This window comes from Gracilinanus agilis, chromosome 3 (assembly GCF_016433145.1).
Source record: "Gracilinanus agilis isolate LMUSP501 chromosome 3, AgileGrace, whole genome shotgun sequence".
In the NCBI taxonomy this organism is placed as follows: Eukaryota; Metazoa; Chordata; class Mammalia; order Didelphimorphia; family Didelphidae; genus Gracilinanus; species Gracilinanus agilis.
In genome coordinates, this window is record NC_058132.1 from 140710425 (window position 1) to 140720948 (window position 10524).

Here is a 10524-nt window from a genome sequence, read left to right on the forward strand (position 1 = left end):
CACTTCCCAGCTGTGTGACCCTGGGCAAGTCACTTGACCCCCATTGCCCACCCTTACCAATCTTCCACCTATGAGACAATACACCAAAGTACAAGGGTTTAAAAATAAATAAATAAATAAATAAATAAATAGACAAATGAATAAATAAATAAATAAATAAAGAAGACGCATGTAAACAGAGAGGAAAAGGGAATTTGGGGGCAAGGGAAGAATTCTGGGAGATGAAGTCTAAAGGATACAAAATTTCCACTTACACACACTCCAGTCTCATTCTCAAGAAAATCCCAAATGGGAACACTGAAATGACAGAACAACAGCACTTCAAATAGAAGGAATTTAACTTTTATTCCCTTTCCTACAGCTTTGCCATTTTAATACTCTTTAGTTCACCCTAAAGAAACCCCAAGGCAATATTATTAATTTCATTATTATATTAATGTGACCTAGTAATCCGACCTTTGGCATGAACTGGGTTCATTTGTAGAGACTCTCTTTAATAATAATTTTTATGGCTCATAACCCTGGCCAGAGTTTCCCCCTAGAAATGTCAAGATCTAGTTGGTAATTCCCACATAGTATCTCAAGCCCACTTGCAAACACTAAGAAAAAGTTATTAAGATTATTACCTGTTTATTTAGGGAAGTTATGAATAAATAATTTGAACATTAGCTCTTAGCAATGCAATAGAAAGACCATCCTGATGAGCCATTTCCTTCCTCGAGCCTTGGTTGCCTACAACTACAAACTTATGGCACCATTTGGGAAGTCCCTGAATGGTGAGTGGAATCATAGATGTGGAAGGTAATGGCACCAGCTTCTACCCTTTGCTGGTTCTTCACAGCTATCGTAGGAAACATGGTTCCCTGGCTTTGGCACCTGGCTGGTGTTTCTCCTAAACTCTCTCAGGGTGGATCTCTCTCTGATGCTGGATGCCTAACCTTTCCCCAAATGGTATCCCAAGCTTATCTCCTGCCTAGGAACTCCATTCTCATGCTGCTCCTGTGCCCCCGGCACTTCTTTTCTCTCCAATGAGCTGGAGTGAGCAGCTAAGGCTTGTCTCAGTTCCAGTTGGTATGTGCCCATTACATTAAACAAATGAAAGGAATAAGATGAATTCGATATTCCATGTGGAAATTCTTAGACCTGGAATAATTCACAGAGAAGATCAGCTTTTTATTCTATAATATTAATGGTGTTTTAGGCTTTACAAAGCACTTTTTTTACAGCAGTTTGATGAGGTCGGCAGTGTAAAAGTTATATATATATATATGTATCTCAAATACGGATGAAGAAACTGAAGCTTGGACTTATGCACAATCAGACAGTTGGTGAGTGGAAGTCGTGGGACTCTAACCTACATTTTCCAGCTCCAAATTCTATATCCTTCCTTTTTTTTCTTTATTGCTATTTCTTCTATACACTCTGACCTTCATTCTAATATTGGATAGCTCTAATTATTAGCAAGGTACTCCTAATATTGAACTGAAATCTGCTTCTCTGAAATGTCTGCCCATTGACTGCTCTTTGGAGCATTAGAGTCAGTCCACTCTGTTCCATGTGCCTCATTCCAGTTTAATATATGTGGAGGTGTGCTTCATCCCCTTACTCCCTTAGCTAAATAACACCAGTTGCTTCATCCTTTATATGTCATGATTTCTAGGTTAGTGCCTTCCCTCTGTTGACTATTTCCAGTTTTCCCCATATATAACTTGTTTGTACATAGTTCTTTACATATTGTCTCCCCCATTAGACTGTGAACTCCTTGAGGGCAAGGACTGATTTTTGCCTTCCTCTGTTTCCCCATACCTTTGCACAGTGCCTGGCACATAGTAGGTGCTTAAAAATGTTAGTTGATTGACTGATGGAGCGTGAAGAAGAACAATGGAAGGTTAGCTTCACTGCTTGAGGAGATGGTTTAAAAGTAACACATATTGGGAGAGGGTAGAACATTCAACTTCCTTTATTTCCATCTTTGCCAGCAAAGAGAATGACCTCCAAGCTAGAGGGGGCAAAACTTATTTATTTACTGTGAGACGCATAGTTTCACTGTCATGACCACTTTCTCCATTGCTATAGATTGTACCTCCTTCTTCTTTCATAAGGTACCATGACTGAAACTCATTACCTGATTGCCAACCTTTGGATCTTGGGATTGTGTGAGTTATTGCTAGAAGGGAGCATACAGATCATCTAAGTCAAACTTCTCATTTTATAGATGAACAAATGAAGGACCTGCAAAAAGTCACTTTGGTAATAAATAGCAGAGCTGAGATTCAAAACCAAATTTTGTGACTATAAATGGAATGCGTTTCCCATTACAATGTGTGATATGCATATACATTATGTATATGTCAAAGGTGTTCAATAAACAATCATTAATTGCTCAACTGAACTGAGTCATTGTTGAATATGATATTTTCCATCCTAGGCAGCCTGTTCAGGTTCTAACTTTCAAGTGGGTCGCGTCCCCTGAGGCAAGATTCTCAAACATAGAGATTGAATTAAATCCATCAGACACTATTAGACATTAAGCAGGAGCTCTATGCAAGGCACTGTGCTTGGCCTCATGAAAAATGTCACAGTTCCTGTTCTCAATAAGATTAATTTAATGAGGGAATGAGATGTACAGTCACAGATGAATAGGATAAAAGGTAGCATGTGAAAAGGGTAAAGAAAAGATCTAGGTAAAGTTCTGTAAGAGAACTGGATGATGGAGACATTGTTTTTTCTGCGAGAAATCAAGGCAGATTTTGTGGAGAAGATGGCACCTGAGCTAGGCTTCGAAAAAGACAAGGATTTCCAGAAGTGGAGGAAGAGTACTTTGGGAACAAAGAATAATCCCACAAAATTCAGGAAGGCATGACTGGGGAAGAAAATATTAGGAACAGCAGGAAGTCCAGGAGGGTTGAATTACAGAAAGGAAAGTATGAATTACTTTGGAGTATGAAAGGAAGTTGTATGAATTAAGTTTGGAAACATGTAGGAAACAAGTTGTGGAAGACCTTAAAACAACAAGCTTAGGTGTTGGTATACCATCCAATAGGCAAAGAAAAAAAAAGTCACTGACACTTTTTGAACAGAGGAATAATATGTCCCCAAACCGATGCAATAGGAATGTGTATGTATATGTACATGTGTATGTATATGTACATGCTATGCATGTTTATTTGAGATGGACATGTTCTGAGGCAAGGTGACCAATAGAGGTAGTGGAGGACAGAAGGGCCTGGCATGGTCCATGGGATCATAAAGAGTCAGATGTGGCTGAATGTTTGAATAATAACTATATATATGTGTGTATGTGTATGTATTATGACCTAAGAATAGTTTTTACATTTAAAAAAGTATACAAGCCATTTTTAGCTCATTGGAGCTAAAAAAAGTAAAAAAAAAAAGGTAATAGGTTCAAATTGGGGAAGGTAACAAGCATTTATACAGAGCCTACTATGTAACCAACATTGTACTAAATTTTGTAAAAAAAATTTTTTTTATAAAGCCCATTTGATCCTCACCACAATACTAGAAAGAAGATGATACTATTATCTCCTCTTTACAATTGAGGAAACCAAGGCAGGCAGTGGTTAAATGACTTAGGAAGTTGTAGATTCCTCTTCACTGGAGGTCTTCCAACAAAGACTGAGTGATACCTTGTAAGATGTTTTGAAGGAGGTATTTGGGAGGGGTGGTGATATGAGTTACAAAGATGCCCACTGAGCACCCTTTCAATTCTCAGATTCTGTGATTTAGGAGTTATTTGCACAGAAGTTATCACTGAAACCTTGAAATCATCAAGGCAGAGGGTATAGAGAGAGAAGAGATGAGAACAGAGTAGAGATCAGCGTCACCTACACTTAGAAGGCAGGACGATGGAGCAGTATGGAGGAAACAGAGCCCAGACAGGCAAGAAAGAAGGGAGAAAAGGAAGGGAAAGAAGGAAGAAAACAAGCATTCATTTAGCACCTACTATGTGCCAGACATTGTGCTAAGCACTTTACAAATATAGTCTCATTTGATCCTCACAACAAGTCTGTGAGGTACTTGCTGTTATCATCTCCATTTTCCAGTTGAGGAAAATGAACTAGACGGTAGTTAAATGACTTGCCCAGAGTCAGACACCTAGTAGGTGTCTGAGACTGATTTTGAACTCAGGTCTTCCTGACTCCAGGCTCAGCATTCTATCTACTTGGCTAACTCTAAGAGCTACTTTACTTTTAAAAAACAATGAGAGAATATCTAGCCATTTCAAGTGTTTACATCTCTGGACTCATAAATTACATCCTGGGGGAAAAGCGACTTGCATCTGTGTTTAAACCTAGAGTTCTTTTGGGTCATTTTTTGAGGACACACGTAATCCAAGAGAAGTAACAGAAAACTGGGGTCAAGCAGTACCATGATTTTTAAGAAATGGAAGAGGGTAGATTTTGAAAACTATAGACTAGTTGGTGAATTCAAAAATCATCATTCACGTTCAAATAACAAAGAAAATCATTTGAATTGAGAGATCATGTAGCCTAGCAGTTCTCAAATTTTTTTGGTGTCAGAATTACTTTACACTATTAAAAATTATTGAGGACCCCCCCAAGATCTTTTGTTTTATGTGAATTATATATATTGATATTTTCTTTATTAGAAATTAAGATATCAGTTGTTAGAAGGAAAACAGTTTTATCTTATAATATCCCCTGAAAGGGTCTGGGGGAGGTCTTCAGACCAGCCTTTGAAAACTATTGGTAGTTCAATACTCTCATTTTACAAATGGGGAAACATCCAAAGAAATGAAGTGATTTTGTACTAGGTCATGCTGATAGTAAGCAGGGGATTTGGGATTTGGACCCAGGTCCTTTGATTCTTAACCTGTTCTCTTCTTGGCACATCACACATCACCCTGGCCAGTACTTGATGCTGTTTACCTGTCCTTCTATGCCTTTGAAAGGTCTGTTCTCTAAACCTGGAATATTTCCCTCCTCTGGCTCTCAGTGTTCCTATTCTCAGAAATTACTTTGTCTTTATTTTGTATTTAATTAGCTATGTATATGTTCTGCTTCTCTCTCCTACCTCCACCCCCCCCCATAGTAGGATGTATACTCCTTGTGGGCAAGGACTTTATCTTCTCACCCACAGTACCCAGCGATCTCTCTGCCTGTCACATAGTAGGAGCTTAATAAATCCTCGTTAGATTGGATGAACTCATCTGTCACAGAATGAAGTCAATGTGGCTCTCTAGCTGTTTGATTTCTCTTTCTTTATTCCAGTTCATGGACTTAATTAGTCTTGGGAAATTTACCTTTCTTAGTTCAGCCACTTAAAGACTGACTGCTAAGGACAAAAGCTCCAGGAGGGGCTGTTTGCTCTGGTGACTGAGGCAGTTCTGTGACTGACCTGAATTGTCCTCTCTATGAGGAAAAGGATATGCTGCAGCAACCTCTAACCAGCTGCTGATTATTGAATTTTGGTGGGGAGAAAGAATTGGCAAACACTACAAATCTAGACTTTATTGAGTCTTTTATTGATCTTATAGACTTAAGAATATGGTGGAGAAAATGCTTGTGATGCAGATTACATTTAAACGTGTGTCTTAATGTGTTTTTTTTTCCCCCCACGGAAAGCTTGTTTTTAAACATTTACCAACATACCCCTGGCCAGAGATCATAGCAGCATTGTTCTAATATCCACCCACTTCCTAAAAGAGAATTAGGACCCAGAATGGAAGCAAGGATTTGAATTTACCACAGAATCATAAAATAATAGAATGAGAAGACTTTGAGAGTTCATCTGGGTTCTATTGAAATATTTCCAGCAACATTCCTATGTTGGACAGCTCTAATTGTTAAAAAGGCATCTATAATATTAAATTGAAATTTGCTTCTCTATTATTTTTTCCTATTGCCTCTGTTCTTCTGGGATAATAGAGTAATTCCACTCCTTATTCCACATGACTCATTTTGATTTCACATGATAGTGCCTCACTATCTGAAGATAAAGATAATTATTTCACCCTTTTCATCTCTACTAGGCTCAATGCCACTAATTCTTTCAATCACCTTTATGTATAATCATATCCAAATTGCTCATTTGCAATTCTGGCCATACTTCTTTTGATATCCCCAGGTTTGTCTATATGACACCCAGAATCCAATCTAATACTCCAAAAACATGGAGTACAGTGGAATTAAGATATCTATTGATTTGATACTATGCTTTTACTAACATGAATTGTGGGGCAGCTAGGTGGCTCAGTAGATTAAAAGCCAGGCCCAGAGGTCCTGAGTTCAAATCTGGCCTCAGATGCTTCCTAGCTATTTGACCCTGGGCAAGTCACTTAACCCCCATTACCTAGCCCTTACTGCTCTTCTGCTTTGATACCAATACATAGTATTAATTCTAAGACAGAAGGCAAGGGTTTAAAAAAAATAGTTTCCTTTTCTAAGAATTCCTGGATTACCTGTTTAATAGTCTGTTCTGGGGCAGCTAGGTGGCACAGTGGATTGAGAGCTAGGTCTAGAGATCAGAGGTCCTGGGTTCAAATCTGACCTCAGATACTTCCCATCTGTGTGATCCAGGGCAAGTCACTTACCGCTCTTCTGCCTTGGAACTAATACACAGTATCAATTCTAAGACAGAAGGTAAGGATTTTAAAAAAATAATAATCTATTCTGTATTTCATCTGTTAGTTTACTACTCTGGTCCTCACTTTACTCAGCTAAAGGAATCTGACTAGATGATCTCTAGGAACTTTTTCAACTACAAATCCTAGAGAGGTGTCACTGAGTAGTGGATTGAGGAAAGAAGGAAAGAAACATTTATTAAATGCCTTCTATGTGCCAGTGCTTTCATGTAAAGTTAAAAAAGAAAGATATTTTTAAAGGGATACTATGTGCTGAGCATAATCCCAAGCTTCTTATCATAAAAATAGCCCATAATTTTAAATTTTTTATTCTCCTAGTCATTCTTTTTGGATGTGAATCATGGAACAGTACAAGCTCAAAGAATCTAAATTGTAAATGGCCCAAAAATCAATGGAAAGATACATCTGATTCTTACAATAAGTCTGAGAGGTAGCTGCCGCTCTCATCCCCATTTTCCACTTTCTAAGGAAGATGGAAATTAAAGGATTTGCCCAGTCCCACAGCTACTACAAGTGTGAATCTGGATTTGAACTCAGATCTTCCTGTCTCCAGGCCCAGTTCTCTGTTCCCTGTTCCCTCTGGACTTGGTCAGGCTAGATAGTTGGCATTTGGAAGATCTGGGTTCTACACCCTACTTTAGGCATTTAACTGTAATTATATAATCCTGGGAAAGTCATTTAATTCCTCAAGCTTCAGTTTCTTCACCTATAAAATGGGAATATAATAGTGCCTAGTTCCCAGGGTTATTATGAGGATTAGTGATATAATATATAAAAAGTACATTGAAAAACTCAAAGTGCAATGCAAATGTCAGTTATATATTTACTTGAAAATGGATGATGGCTTTAAGTGTTGAGGAAAACCATTGGTAGAGAGAGGGAATAATGTAATTATTTTGGATGTGTTATGGGTACCCACAATATACAGTTTTTAAACATTAAATTGAACAAAATCAAACCCTAGGGAAAGCTTAGACTTCCTCCTAAGAATTAAACAACAGTCTGGTACAAGAAGTCAGATTAATTTCCAACTCCTCAGGAAATGTTTCCTTCTCGATCTGTTTAAAGCCCTCAAAGGTCTGCGAAAAAAGTCTCTATGGCAATGGCAGCCCTAGCATCACAGCATGCCACAGAGCTTGTGTCAGGTAGGAGTGTGGATGCTGTGGGTCACCAGCCATCATGGGTAGGCATGGCAGCTGGTGTCTGCTAATGTAAGCCAGAGTTTTCTTATTGTTCAGTCATTATAGTTATGTCTGACTCTTCGTGAACCCAGTTGGGGTTTTCTTGGCTGGAATGGTTTGCCATTTTCTTCTCCAGCTTATTTTACAGATGAGGAAACTGAGGCAGAGTTTAAGTGGCTTGTCCAGAGTCACAAAGATCAGATTTGAACTCAGAAAGATGAGGTTTCCTGAATCCGGGGCCAGCACTCTATGCACTGCATCACTTAGCTGCCCCTTAAGCCAGTATCTGGGGCAACACAAAAGTGAAATCCCTCCTTCTGTGTGATACAGTGCAAAGAGGACTGGATTTGGGGGATCTGAGTTCAAATCCTGGTTCCTCGACTTCCGCTTGCTTGGCAAGTCACTCAGTTTTCTCAACTATAAAATGAAAAGGTTGGATTAAATGACCTTTAGAGTTCTTCCTAGCTGCAACCCTAGCATTGCCCATTGTGCTCTATTGCTCAGGTATTATCTAGGCTCCATCCCCCATCGCCAGTCAGAAATGCCTTTGTATTGTGGAGATTAAAATTAATATTCAATAACTAAGTATTATATTTAATAAGATTTATTAAAACAAAAAGTGAGAGTAAAGGCAAGGCTCCCAGACCGCACTCGTGAAGAAGAGAGAGAGAGGAGCTACAGAACTTATAAAGCAATAACGTGACCACGCGAATGTGGACAAAGGGAAAAGCATTCTGGGTAATAGAGAAAGGACGTTTGGGTAATATAGTTTTAGGGATTCAAGATATTTCTAACTGTACAGTATTTACTCTGTATATACTAGATATCTTCTTCTCTAGGTATGTGCTGTTCTCTCCTCCTGCCAATAGAGTATAAGCTGGTGGAGGGCAGGGATTGTTCCATTATGGTTTTCATATCCCCAGTGATCGGCTCAGTATCTTGTCCATAATAGGTGTTTAGTAAATGCTTCTTGTTGTTGTTGGGTGGGAAATGTGACCCACTGTTCTCAGAATGGTGCTAGCCTGGAGCATTAGGGGTCAGTGTCTTATTATCATGAGAGTGCCCAGTCCTTTCCCATTCTCTTCCACCAGGGGTACCCCGTCCCCATCACTCTAGAAGAGGAGCAGAAACTGGAAGAGGGAACGATTCTCTTCTGAGACTGGGTGGGAGAGGGCAGAGAAAAGGCTGGTGGTCAGCGAGGGGCAGCTTTCCCACCCAGATGCCAAGTATTGCACCCTGGCCCCTGTTACTTGTAACCCAAGGAGTGTCCCAGAAGGAAGAGAAGGTCCCCTTATGGCTGATGTCTGAACCTTGTCCTAATTCTCAATACCAAATTCAGTGTCTAGCACATTAAAAAACAAACAAACCAACCTTCTCCCCACCCCAAACCAAATTTCACCAATATATCTAATCTATATACAGTACTAAATGACAAGAAAATTCTCCAGTGGTGAGGTCTCGGAGGCTGGAGAAGCCATAGGAATCAAAAACCACATTTTGGATAATTCTGTCCTATCAAGATTGGTTCCAGGAAAGAGTCTGGACTTCAAAGTGATTGCTAGGGTAAACTGAAGGAAGGCAATTCCCTGTCAGGAGGAAGTATTCCTTCAAGGTATAGTAAAGTTTCATTTCAATCTAAGAGATATCTCCTTGTCTAGGATAAATGCTGTATAGAACAGCAAATCCACAGCAATCAAGATAGGTTGACTCAAGATAAACCATTCATTATATGCCACGTTTACTACCTGTGTAACCTTGGGCAAACTACTTTACTTCTCTGGGCCTCAGTTTCCTCATCTGTAAAATGAAGGGGCTGGACTTCTAAGTTTACCTAAGAAAATCCTTTTCATTTTTATTGATCTATAATACACTTTGGAGACCAAAAAAGTTAATGCATCAAGCAGTTCAGGAGCTCATCCAAAGTACAAGCCAACATCTGAGGTAGCTTTCTCAGACATATTCAAGCCATAAACTCTAAATGCTTTAAATTCACTTCTGTGGTATGGAGGGAAAAGGGCTAGATTTGGGGTCTAAGAGCCTAGCTTAGAATCTCAGATCTTCTGCCTACTACTTCTGGGAAAGTCAGGAAATCGCTCAGGGTGCTCTGTAAAAATGAAGAAGTTGGATCAGATATCTTTAACATTTAAAGAATTAGAATTAAAATCAGGAAGATCTGGGTTCAAATCTGCCCTCATTCATCAACTTAATCCTACTAAACTCAGTTTTCTCATCTATAAAATAAGGCAGCCTCCAACCCCTCTTAATTCCAGTGTCTTCTCTTTGTTAATTATTTCCTCTTTTATCCTGGGTAGAGCTTGCTTTGTGCCTGTTTGCATGTTATCTCTCTTGTTACATTGTCAGGCATTGTCTTTTGCCTCTTTATAGCTCTGATGCTTAGCTTAGTGCCTGGTACATAATAGGTGCTTATTAAATAGTTACTGATCAATTGACTGGACTCAGATCTCTATTCAGCTCTAAATCTATGATCCCGTGGTCCCATGATCCCTTCCAACTTGGGATCCATGATCCTTGCCTATAACTGATGAGAATGCTAGAATGGTAGAAAGTGGCACTCTTCTTTTATGAAGTATAAAAAGGGTGCACAAAGGCAAGTTAGAGCTAAGAGAAATGGAGGCATTTAAACTCTGTGTTGAGCTACTTCAAAGCCATATCACCTTGACTTCGCATCTATGCTGAAGACAATATTTAAAAAAAAAA